At 49.2% G+C, this 12,564-nt stretch overlaps 1 pseudogene; it reads right to left on the reverse strand.

Annotated features, from left to right (window-relative positions):
• Positions 1-3,219: 3,219 nt before the first annotated feature.
• On the reverse strand, positions 3,220-10,137 carry LOC144109860 (uncharacterized; annotated as a pseudogene).
• Between the last annotated feature and the right edge of the window lie 2,427 nt (positions 10,138-12,564).

Genomic DNA, 12,564 nt, shown 5'->3' on the forward strand with positions numbered 1-12,564 from the left:
AACGCCATTTGGACCGGGGACATTTCGTTTCCGTCCATTTGGAAGACATCATTGGCAACATTTATGTATGTCTAAGGCGCGGAAACCGGTAAACACAGGCAACCCCCTGCCCATCTCCTTCACTTCATACGTAGGGAAACTGATGGAAATGATTGTCCGTGACTGCCTCTCGGAATACCTCGAGAGCAATAACACTTTCGCCGACACCATGTTCGGCTTCCGACCTCATAAGTCCGCAAAAGACATAATTTTACAGCTTCATCGCGAGGTTTTTGAACCAATAGAACACCCACACAACGACAAGATATTCCTATCACTCGATCTGAACGGTGCGTTTGACAATGTTAAACACGGCGTCATATTAAAGCATCTTAGCGAGACCAACTGCGGTCCTCGTACATTCAACTGCGTCAAACATTTCTTAACAGACCGCTTGGCCTATATACGCATACAAGAGACCGATTACGGCGCGTTTGAGATGGGAACGTGGGGCACACCACAAGGCGCTGTGTTCTCCCCGCTTCCCTTTAATATGGCCATAATGCACCTCCCGGCACAGCTGGCGGGCGTCGGCGGTGTTCAGCATGCCCTGTACGCCGATGACATGACTATCTGGGCAACTACGGGAAACATAGAAGAGCTGGGGGAATGCCTGCAAGCAGCGGCGAGCACAGTAGACAACTATGCTACGTACTGCGGCTTCCAGTGCTCCCCGTCCAAGTCTGAATGTGTGCCTATTTGACTTTCTCCGTAATGCAATATCTCTGCTCAGCTCTCTCTCGCCAGCGGCCCCGTCCATTACGCGTAGGAGCTGCGAATACTCGATGTCTTCATTAATCAGCATCGCAAGGCAGATACGACCCTTGCCAAACACCGCAAAGTCGCGACCAGGTGCGGCGAATGGTTCGCCGCGTTTCCAACAAGCGAGGAGTGTTGCGAAGTAAGGATGCGGTGCGGCTCGCCAATGGCTTCGTAACTAGTCGTGTACTGTACTCGACTCCTTACCTCCATTTACAGAAACATGACGAAGATCGCTAGGAGGCTGTACTCCGTAAAATTTTCAAGACAGACCTTGACCTCCTGATCTCCACTTTTAACGCGCGACTACTCGCGTTGGGGATGGTGAACACCTATAGGGACCGGTTACATATCAGACATGACCACCATACGATGGAAAGGGTTCGAGGGCTCGAACTGTGGAGACTCGCCCTCTACGTTTGACCCCTTCCGGCTAAGATGAACAAGGAGGACTATAATGGCCGGCGCCAGGCGCGGGCGGATGCCCTGCACCGCCACTATGGCTCAAAGAAACACGTCTTCTACGTCGACGTTGCAGGCCGCTACCACTCCAGGAGAGAATGGAACACGGCTGCAGTCATGCACGATGGAAAGCAGGTGGACGGCCTCTCGTTCAGAGCGCCTAGCTCAACTCATGCAGAGGAGGTAGCGATCGCCCTCGCAGCCTCCCATCCCGACTCTAAAATCATCTTCACAGACTCTCACGGAGCCTGTCGTAACTTTCAGTTGAGTTAGATCACTCCACTTGCTTACCAAAGTCTTCATCACAGTACTCGTGGCTGCGGTCCAACTCTGCGATCAATCATCTGGGTCCCCGGCCACCAAAGCAAGCCAGGCAACGCAGCCGTTCATGAGGCAGCCCGCGCACTCACTTACCGGGCACCAGGCGTTCCTTGGGAGGACCTTAACCAAGACCACAGCCCTCTTCTTTCTTTAAAGACCTTACTGAGCACTATCGTGCCGAAAACTGGCGCTACACGGCTCCTTTGAAAGGATTAGGTAAAGCTGGCGAACGAACTCTCCTTAGGCTCTTTACAAACACCCTGCTGTGCCTGGCGGTTCTCAAGCACTTTGACTCTTCTTTTGCCGGGCGCTGCTCATTCTGTGGGGAGGAGGCCGAATCCTTTCACATGGTTTGGGTATGCAGGCAAAATGCTTCTCTCCCCCCCCCCCCTCCCCATCACCCATCTCCGCCGCAGCCTTTCACTAGGAGTGTTAAATTTCCAGTCCCTCGCACAATGGGCTTCAGAAATGGTCTCTATCTACTTTCATTCGTGCGCGATACAGTCCAAATGAAACAGCACGCTTGAGACAGCGAATAATAGCTCCTAAAAAGAGGAACACAACGGTAGAAGGACGCAGAAAAGACGCTAACTTCATCTAACTTTATTTGCTGAGACTCCAGCAATGATGAAGAAAACCAAGGCATATGCAGAAAGCGAGGCCATGCAGAATCTACCAAACCATTAAATATATGATAAGTCGGTCTTAAAAACGATCATAGATGTAGCCCTAACACATTCTTTTCCTCTCTTTCTTATGTGAAATGCTTCCAAAAACTTCTGTTGTTTTGTAAAAATAACTTAGTGAACATAACTAAGGCACGGCAGGTTTTGGAAGCTTTCCACGTAAGACAGACGAAAAGAATGCATTAGCGCTACACCTTTGTCGCTCTTTAGGACTCACATATCATATCTTGAAAAGTTTGCGATTCGCTGATAGCATTGTTTTGCTAAGTCACTCAGGATATCAGCTGCAAAGCATGATAAATGAGGTAGGCAGGCAGAGGAGTGCTGCGAGTCTAAAAATTAACATGCAGAAAGCCAAAGTAATACTGAACAGTCTCGCAAGGGAATAGCTGCTCCCAATTGGTAGCGAGGTGCTGGAAGTGGTAAGGGAATACATTTACTAGGAGCGTTGTAATGTCCGCTGATAGGGATTACAAGAGCGAAATAAGAAGAATAATGAGAATGGGGTGGAGCGCATATGGCAGGTGCTCTCAGATCATGAATGGCAGTCTACCAATAACCCTAAAAAGAAAATTATGCAATCGCTGTATCTTACCGACACTCACATAGAGGGCAGAAACTTGGAGGCTATTTAAAAGGCTTCGGATTGAGGTAAAGGCAAAGAAGCGAGCTATGGAATGAAAAATATTAACTGCAACGTTAAGAGACTTGAAGCCGGCAGAGTGGGTGAGGGAACAAACGCGTGTTATTGATGTCCTGGTCGAAATCAGGAGGAAGAAATTTGCTTGGTCAGGGCATGTGATGCGAAGGCAAGATAACTGCTGGTCCTTAAGGGTAACGGAGGGGTTTCCAAGAGATGGCTAATGTAGCAGGAGGGGGGAGAAAGTTAATTGACTGGATGATATTAAGAAGTTTGCGGGGGTACGGTTGCCGCAGCTGGCACAGGAGAGGTTTAGTCGGAGATACTTGAGAGAGGGCTTTCTGCAGTGGGCGTGGTAAGGCTTATAATGATGACTTGTTCCATGATCTGGATAGCAAGCATCACTAGCTGAAACATGGTCAATAGCGCAAAAAAAAACACAACAGACATGGAAAAGATAGCGACGTGTGTGTCCCGTCGGCACCTCTCCGCTCTCCATTGTGTTTTTTACCGTTAGTAAGCATGTTTCAGCCACTGATCCCATACCACCAACCATCCCGTCTTTCTTCTTTAAGCACAGCAAGCTTGTTAGTGAAATAGGTCGATGACTTATAATTTCTCTTCCCCGTTTTGTAGACAGGAACGACCTTTTCCACTTTGCAATCATCTGGCATGGTTCCTGAAGTGAGCGACTTTGAGAACAGCAAACACAAATATGATGCAGCCGTGCGTCTTTGTGCTCCTAAATGTTGGATTAAATTTCAACAGTGCCAAATAATAAGGATAGTTTAGTCTTCTGGATTATTGATGATATTCTGTCGGCATACAATGCATGGTACTTGAATATTCAATAACAAAAAAGGAACAAGAGATTCAGTTTCTTTTTATGAAGACGGTTGCCAATGTATAGTTAAAAGCATCAGCACATTTAGTAACAGCGATCGCTTCGTGCGAGTCATTAATGCGAGTACCTGCCGAAGCTTTCTTTAGTTTGTGCGCCGCAAATCTGACAGTTCTGAATCATAAAACAAACTCTTCGCAAGATATGTTTATGCTTCATAACAGATTTTCCATCCAAGTGAGTTCCTGTTATTTTTAGCACCTCGATAAAGTAGCTTTCTTTTAGTTTCTTTCAAGGAGTTAGTAAATCGAAGTTTTTGGTTATGGAGGATATCTTGGGAGTTGGGATATATTTATTTGTTAAATCGTTGAACTTGTTACTGCGAAAGTATTATATGTCTCATGCAAACGAAAAGCCATCGCCGGAAGTTGTCCGCAGAGGGTGTCCGCAGGCCAGTCCTCAAAATGCGTCCACAGGAAGTAGCACCTCTCACGCGACCTCATACATCACAGTGAAAGTTAATTGGCTGCATGAGGCTCTAAGTTGATCCAGGTGCAGATGAATCCGAGCGATGTCGTCACTGGTTGACCCCAGTGTGGTGGCAATATTCCCGACTACATTCGCACCAAAATTTTGAGCACAACGCACGAGACTGACGTATCGGCCGCGTCGCGGTAAAAGCTTGTCCTCCCTGCGTGGAGGGAGCCTAACCGATTCTGCAGGCATTGTCAAAGTTCTCTCGCTCTCTCGTTTGTCGTACAGCGTTCCGGGTGTTGGCATAGCTTTTCTCTTTGAATATATCTTACATTTTTTAGTCAAGTTGGAGGCTGGCTTGAGACAGGAGTTCGAACTTATGACATTTGAACCTTAAATTGCATGCTTTTTGAGGCTTTACCTCTTCTCTGAAAGGGGCTCTGAAAAGGGCTCTAATAACGTTGTGGTATGATTTATTCACAAATGAAAATTGGGTCACTGACCAAGTCGAAAGATGAAAAATGACGTTTCGGGTCCCATACGGGGCCCTTGTTCACAATGAGGCTGTCACAGAAGAAGGAATGGTTATATACGCTTCAGAATCTTCTGCAATCTTTTCACGTAGATAGGATGTAGCGTGCCCTGATTCTTGTTTAGCGTGTTGGCCGTTGTCTGGATGATTAGGGATTCTAGATGAAGTCTTGCTGATAGGTTTCTTTCCGTCGCCAAGATTTCCACCTCATCCCAGCCAATCTCGTGGCCAGTGGACAGCACGTGCTCTGCAACTGCATTTTTTGCTGCGCGTTTGTTTCTGACGTCGCCCTGGTGCTCCTTCATGCGCCGCTGGAAGTTCCCGGTTTCCCCAATGTAGACGGAGGGGCAGTCGCTGCAAGGGATCCTATAAACAACGCCAGGGAACTTGGCACGTGGTAGCGGGTCCTTCACGTTGACCACATCGGCTCGCAGTTTGCTAGTTGGCACGTGTGCAATGTGCACTTCGTGTTTACGGAAAATCCTAGAAAGGGCCTCGCTGATCTGACGCACGTAGGGAATCGCAGCACGTTTTATCTTTTTTTGTCAGCTGTTGTGCTCCTCGTGTGTAGGTGGCTTTCTTGGTGACTTTGCTGGTAAAATTTCTAGGGTAGCCGTTTCGCTCAAGATCGTGCTGTATAAGCTTCATCTCGTTGCCAATGCTGACCGGGTCGGAACAGATGTTTTTAGCACGGTTGACAAGTGACGCAACCACTGAACTCTTGTGAGCCGTAGGATGAGCGGAATCAAAATCCAGGTATCTCCCCGTGTGCGTTGCTTTTCGGAAGACGCTGAAGGCTAACCGATGCGCATCACGTTTGACGAGCACATCCAAGAACGGGATCATGCCGTTCGCTTCCTCTTCCAAATTGAAATTTATGGATGGCTCTACGGCATTCAGGTGTTCAAGGAAGCTGTGAATGTGCTGCTTGTTTAAAATGCAAAAGCAGTCATCAACATACCTCAGAAACACCTTTGGACGATGTGTGAACGAGTTCAGGGCTTTCTGTTCAATAGACTCTATTGTCAGGTTGGCAGCCGTGACTGAAATGGACGCTCCCATTGCGGTTCCGAAGATCTGCTTGTACACTGTGCCGTTGTAAGAAAAATACGTATTGGCTAAGCAGAAAAGAAGCAATTCGCTGATCTCGCTGACGTTCAACGGCGTGCGATCGGGAAATGAGGGGTCGCTTTTTATGAGCTCCTTGCAGGTTTCCACAGCAAGATTGACCGGGACACTTGTGAACAGGGAACATACATCAAAGGACACGAGCATATCGCTTTCTTCGAGGACGACATCCTTGACTTTTTCAATAAATCATGCTTCGCCCTGACGAGACGGTGTTCCGTCGAACCTTGGACAACGTTGTGGTATGCCTGGGATGTTAAGGCATGCCGCTTTACGAGTATTGTCCAGGAGGAGGATGAGGAGGAACAACTTTATTTACGTCATGGCCTAATGGCATCATGACCTAATGGCGCCGTGACGGGGGCCCAGGCGGCAACTCAGCGGAGGATCTGAGGCCTTTGTCGCTCAAGAGCCGCCGAGACCTGCTGGACGGCCCAGGTTTGTACGTCACGGTCAGAGCATTCCGCCGCAGCCGCGAGTCGCGACGGAATCGTTATGCTTTTAGAAGCCTCGTCGGGGAATTTTGTGCAGTCCCATAGGATGTGCGTCAGAGTTGCCCTCTCCCGCTGGCACACGCGACACACATCACTTTCATATAAGTTTGGGTATAGATGAGTCATTAACACCGGGGTTGGTAAAGAACCAGTTTGTAGTTGTCTAAACAGCACCGCCTCCGCTCGGCTCAGTCCCGGGTGTGGGGGTGGGAAAGTCCTTCGAGCGAGGCGGTAAAACTGCGTAAGTTCATTGAATGTTGTCATGTGGTCTTTGGCACTACACCACGTTGGACGGTCGGTTGCAGCGGCGCGGTTGGTTAGCACTCGCGCCACTGCATGTGCCGTCTCGTTGTGGTTAGCGTGCTTCTCCGACGCATCGTTGCCCGCATGCGCCGGGAACCACCTGAGTCTGACATACCTTTCTTCCCGTTGTAGGTCAGTCGAACACAGAACGCGCACAGCCTCACCGCACACTTTGCCCTTGGCATAATTCCGCACTGCACTTCGGGAATCACACAGCACCGTTTGGCATCCGGGGTCGGCAATGGCCAAGGCAATGGCTACCTCCTCCTCCTGACATGCCTCTGGGACCCGTAAGCTTGCCGCTGCCCTCGTGGCGCCTGATGACGCATCGCTGACAGTAGCTACGAACGCCGTGTGGTCTCCCTGGTATTCAGCCGCATCCACGAACCTGGCGTGCGCATCCTTGGCATGAAAGTCGATGAGGAATTTGGCCCTCGCCGCTCTTCGCTCCTCATTAAACTCAGGGTTCATGTTTCTCGGGATGAGGTCTACTCGAATCCGGCATCGGGTCCCGTCAGGAATAGGAACGTCACTAGTGGCTTTTTTCAACCTGGGCGTGAAGCCCAAGTAATGAAGTATACGCCTACCAGCGTCGGTCATAGAGAGCCGCTCCAGCTGGGCAGTCTGTTGCGCTTCCGCAAGTTCCTCAAGGGTATTGTGGACCCCGAGTTTCAGGAGCTTGTTGGTGTCCGTACACTCGAAAAAGCTCGGCGTATGACGCCGTTGATCTTATTCTTTTCACACTGCATCCAGTTGTGAAAGGCTGCAACGTAGGTGACGTGGCTAACTACGAAGGAGTGCACAAGCCGAATCAAACTTTCTTCTTTCATACCGGCCTTGCGGTTGGCGACTCGTCGGATGAGGCGTATTGCGTTGGTAATCTTGGCTGTAAGACAGGAAATGGTCTCGCCGTTTCCCCGTCGCTTGTCTATAATCATGCCAAGCACCCGGATTTTGTCGACCTCAGGGATCACTTGACCGTTCCTCGTGACGATCTTGATGGCCTCGTAATCCCTCGGTTCGCTTTTGTTACGTCTGACGTACTTTGGTGGTAACACCAGGAGTTCTGACTTGGCCGGTGAGCAGATCAATCCGGATCCGTTCAGCTGGTCTTCGATCGCGTCGACGGCTTCTTGCTGGGTGGTCTCAATGTGACCATCGCTGCCTCCCGGAACCCACAGCGTGATGTCATCGGCATAGATAGTGTGCCGGACCCCCTCAACTCGAGAGAGTCGCTTGGCCACCCCGATCATAACGAGGTTGAATAACAACGGGGAGATGACCGAGCCCTGGGGGGTCCCGACACTGCCGAGCCTTTTCGGTTGGAGCCGTAGATCTCCGGCGTAGAGCTCGGTAGTCCGCCCCGTCAGAAAGTTCCTGATGTAATTGTACGTTCTTGTGCCCATGTTGAGTGTGGACACCTGGGCTAGGATCGCAGAGTGTTTCACTTTGTCGAAGGCGCTCTGCAGGTCCAGCCCTAGGATAGCCTTATCTTTCGTTCAGGTATCAGCGTCAATGATATCGTTTTTCAAGAGAATCATCGCATCTTGGGTGCTGAGGGAACGGCGAAACCCGATGATCGTGGTGGGATAAAGTCCCGACTCCTCCAGGTAATCCTGCCACCTACACATGAGGACGTGCTCCAACACCTTGCCCGCGCAGGACGTGAGCGAGATGGGCCGGAGGTTGTCCGTGTTCGGTGGCCTGCCTGGTTTGGGAATAAGGATTGCTTTGGCAGTCTTCCACTGCTGGGCCAGTGACCCCGCCCTGCAGCACTTATTGTAATAACCGGTGAGGTTCTCGATCGCCACATCGCTGCGGTTCTTGAGTGCTCTGTTCGAGATGTTATCTGGGCCGACCGCTGACCTGCTGTTTAGTTGGTGCAGGGCCGCTCTAAGCTCCTCGACGCTGATGTCGCGGTCCAGCTTCTCGTTAGCTTGACCGCTGTACTTGGGATGGCTATCCGTGGGTGTAATTGGGAGGTAATTGCTGTCTATACGTCTGATTACTTCGGGTTGCCCGTATTTTTTGACTGATCTGTAAATGATCTTTGCGAGGCGGTCGCGTTGGTGGGATTTTGTTTTAGTCTCGTCGAGTAGATGCCGCAAAAGTTCCAGGTCCTACCGCAATGCATTTGGCCGTCTGCGGCGCTACAGATTTCGTTCCACTGTTGCGTACAGAGCACCCGACAATGGGCTTCGATGGCGTGATTCAGCTCCGCCACCTTCTTCCTGAGGCGCCAGTGGAGTCGTTGCTTCTTCCATCTATTTAGGATAGAGTGCTTTGCCGCGATTAAATGCGCCAGGCGGCTGTAAACCTTGTCAACCTTTTCATCCGTTTCCATAACCTTGGTCGCCTCCTTGGTCTTCCCCGCGATATGGGCTGACCATTCTGCTATGTTCTCGATTTTCTCCACCTCCGTTGGTAATAGGCTACGGAAGGCATCCCAATCCGTAAAATTATGCTTTCTGGTGTCCTGCGAGGCCTTGATCTCCTCTGGTATGATGTCCTCTACTATGAAGTGGTCGCTACCGAGCTCACACCCCGTGTTGTGCCAGGAGATACTGCCCTTCTCGTCGTTCTTCACAAACGTGAGGTCCGGCGTCGTGTCTCTGTACACAGAGTTCCCGATCCTCGTAGGATCAGTCGGGTCTGTGATGAGGGTGAAGCCCAGGTCTATTGTGTCTTGGAACAGGTCGCGCCCCTTGGCCAATTGCTTGTTATATCCCCATGCCGGGTGCGCCGCGTTGAAGTCCCCGCAGGCGACGAGCCTGTGATTCCCCGCCACTGTGCTTGCTATGTGAAGGAGCGTCTTGATTTCTTGTGTAAAGGGCTGCTGCAGACGTTGAGCAGAAAAGTGCTGTTCTTTTGTTTCTTGCCCATAACGACCTCGATGAGAGTGTATTCAATTTTACTGTTTTGCAACTCATGCTCAATGAAGGTGAGTCCCTTGCAAACCAATGTGCATATCCCTCTACCACCGGTGACCTTCGGAGACTTGGCGTATACCCGATAACCAGGTAGCGATACCGCATCAGTGCGAGTCTCTTGTACCAGGATGATGTCGGGCTTGCGTGCTACTTGTGTTATGTGTTGCAGCAAGACTGCCTTCTTACTAGCGAAACCGTTACAGTTCCAGTGCCAGGTCACGAGACCCTTCACTGTTGTTGTAGTTGGTGCTGCTACTGAAGCGGCCATGATTGTTGCGGATTGTACTGCCGCGTTATTTGCTGTAATTGCGTTCGTTAACTGCTGACACGTCAGCTCAATGGCGGCGAACTTGTTATTATCCAGGAAGAATTTTTTTAATGAGCTCTGTAGAAGCTGAGCTAATTGCAGTCAAAATATGAATTTCAGCGTCTTCGTGCCTTTCCCTCTCCTCCTGTCACTTTTTGCACGCTGCAAGGTCGGCACTGCTCCGCCGGCCTCACATCCGGGGGCACAGCTTCCTGACACATCGGAGCTACGCGGCTTATTGTCCACAACCATGGTAGCTGCGTATACGTCTGAAAGAATCTAACCAATAGCCACGTCTGAACCTCTATACGCTGGTGCGAGCGACGGAAGAGGGAGCGAGCATGAAAAAGACGCCTGAAAGGGCTCGCCCGTTTTCGTGCGTGATTGTGGGTTCTCTGCTGCTTGTAGGAGTGAATTATTTGGCCCAGGTTTTCATGTCAACACAATGCAGTCATTGAGTGAGTTTATTTGCTCTAGTAGGTAGGTGTTTCAAAGCCCCTTTAAGGCGCGTTTACGGTGTCCATATCAGAGAGCTACTGCGCCCTTTGCTTTCTTCAAAATCAAGAAACCAATTTGCGTATTAAAATTGTGACGTAACCACAAATGACGAAGTTATGCAGTATGTTGTAATCAGTAATGACGAAATACCCCATTTCAGGTTACGACTAAAAAAAATCAAGATCAAAGACATGCTTTCGCAATCCTTTTTGTAAGCAGACTTAGGTGCCCTCAGAATTTTTCTTAGACATTGACCAGTTACCATGCATTGACTGACTTTGACTTGCAGGTTCAAACGTGGGAAAGAAAGGGCTAAGCTCGTGGTTCATGGCGTCAGTTGTTGCGCAGCTGCCTATTGGACGCGCACCCCGGCGCCGGTAGCTAGGTTCTCATCATTTTCTGTATGATAGCTTTTCACCGGGGCTCCTAGAGGAGCCTCCATCCTGGCGCTGTCGAAATGGGTTTGTTGTTTAGTAGGCAGCTCAAAGAAACGGACAAGGGACTGAGTAGGGGACACAAAAAGACGTTCACGAGCGCTACTACTAACTGCTTATTCATGCTGTAGTGCAGGGGATATATAATAACGGAATGGGGAGCATGTGCGTAGAGAAGGCACAAACAGCGCACATCAGTCAAGCAAAAAAATGAATCTAAAAAAGCCCATTCGTCAGGATATACGTGTACAGACGTGTCTCACACAACGCTCGGACAGCTTTCTATAAGCCTCTGGAAGGTGCCTACCTTTGCCGCTCTTGCCAAGAATAGTGATCTTCTCAAATCGTGCCCTGCACGTGCTGTCACACGAAGCAAGGTGGCGCACGATATTGGCATTAATTTTCTACGTTTCTGGCATGCTCCCATAGATTAACACAGCGGCCAGTTTAGCTAACGTGTGAAGCCCCATATTACAGGGGATGCAGTGAACCACACCCATGACGCATTTGACGTAGGCGATCTCATGTTTCTTGTTGCATATCCCACCGGCACAACCAGAGATCCGAGGGCAAAGCTTAGACAGTTTGTTGGGTCTGAGAACACCAAGGGCACATGGTGCCTGCCAGCCACTTTGTGGGAGAGCTGGTGTACAGGATCCACCCCCGGCTTTAAAGAAAGGGGTTAAGTTCTTTTCTTGGAGCATTTTTGTTTCTGCACGAGGGTTTCAGCGACAATTGAAATAACCGGAGCAGGGGAGCGTTATGTTAAATGTCGGCAAACCTGATAATTCAAACTCTGCTGCATTTTATGTGGGCAAGATTTTTGAAGCGCAGAATCTGGGCAAAGCGAGACAATAGCCCGTTTTAACACCTTGAAATGAGCCGAGTCATAGCTGAGCAACTCTCTGTTTGAAAGAAATAAGGAAGGTGGCGGCAATGACGTTTAACTGGCAGCGAAAGGGCTCGGCGTTGTAATGTGTTCCGGCCGCAAGGCGGAGCCGATGCGTGGACCCGTGCGGTTAAATAACGTGTTTATAAATGTCCTTCTAAACATGGACAGTAATGAGTAATCCATTTTGTAAGCACATGACGCGAGCATTTTTCTCAACTCAGCAGACGAGTTGCTATATAGCGGCAACACTGTTCTTAAAATATCGCATGCGTGGTGCTGTTATAATGAGTGGTCTATCAATACTGCGAAATAAAAAGGCGGTTTCTTTGGGAACCAAGAACCTCGAAATGGACTGTTGCCAAGATCTTCTACTTGGGAACGACAAAACAGAAATAGTAGACAGTTTAAAATCACTAAGTGCAGTATTTGACGCCTGTTTGAGCTAGACAGCGGATACAACACATCTAACACTAATAATTAGCATGCCATGTTCTAATCACGCATTAACTTATGCCACCTAGTTTAGGCCACAAAATCTAATTCGAATCATCACAAAATTGTAAATCCTCAATATAGAGCTGTCAGGCTCATCGCAGGTGCTAGTTTTTCTGTACATACGACTGATTTGTTGACCAGTATGAAGTAATTCGTGTAATGTTTTATCAGGTATTGTCTATTCTACCAAAATTTTAATTAATTTGTGATTTTTCGCTTAATTGCAATGTTATAGCTGAAAGAAAAACATATCCCAACCCTAGCCACAGAGAAGTGCTCCCTTCCATGCACCAGAAAAAGATTACTTTAAACGAACACTTCATTTCCTT

This window comes from Amblyomma americanum, chromosome 11 (genome assembly GCF_052857255.1).
Source record: "Amblyomma americanum isolate KBUSLIRL-KWMA chromosome 11, ASM5285725v1, whole genome shotgun sequence".
NCBI lineage: Eukaryota > Metazoa > Arthropoda > Arachnida > Ixodida > Ixodidae > Amblyomma > Amblyomma americanum.